Source organism: Octopus bimaculoides, chromosome 19 (assembly GCF_001194135.2).
Source record: "Octopus bimaculoides isolate UCB-OBI-ISO-001 chromosome 19, ASM119413v2, whole genome shotgun sequence".
Taxonomy (NCBI): Eukaryota; Metazoa; Mollusca; class Cephalopoda; order Octopoda; family Octopodidae; genus Octopus; species Octopus bimaculoides.
The window spans coordinates 1,926,768-1,927,151 of NC_068999.1; positions in this window are offsets into that span (position 1 = coordinate 1,926,768).

The window sequence follows — 384 nt, forward strand, 5'->3', positions numbered from 1 at the left end:
GGTGGTGGTGATGATGATGATGGTGATGATGATGACGACGATGAGGATGATGATGATGGCGGTGGGGATTGTGGTGGTGGTGGTGGTGGGGATGGTGGTGATGGTGGTGATGATAATGATGATGATGATGATGAAGCGGAGGAGGAGGGGGATAAGTAGGAGGAAGAAGAAGAAGGAGTGTGAAGAAGAAGGATGGAGGAGGTATTGATAATGATGGTGGTTATGATGATGATAGTCGTAATGGTGGTGCTACTGATGAGGAGGAAGGTGACAAAGAGGATGAGGAAAAAGACAGGGAGGAAGAGGAGGAGGAGGAGGAGGAGGAGAAGGAGGAAGAGGATGAGGAGGAGGAGAAGGAGGAGGAAGAGGAGGAGTATTGTCAGG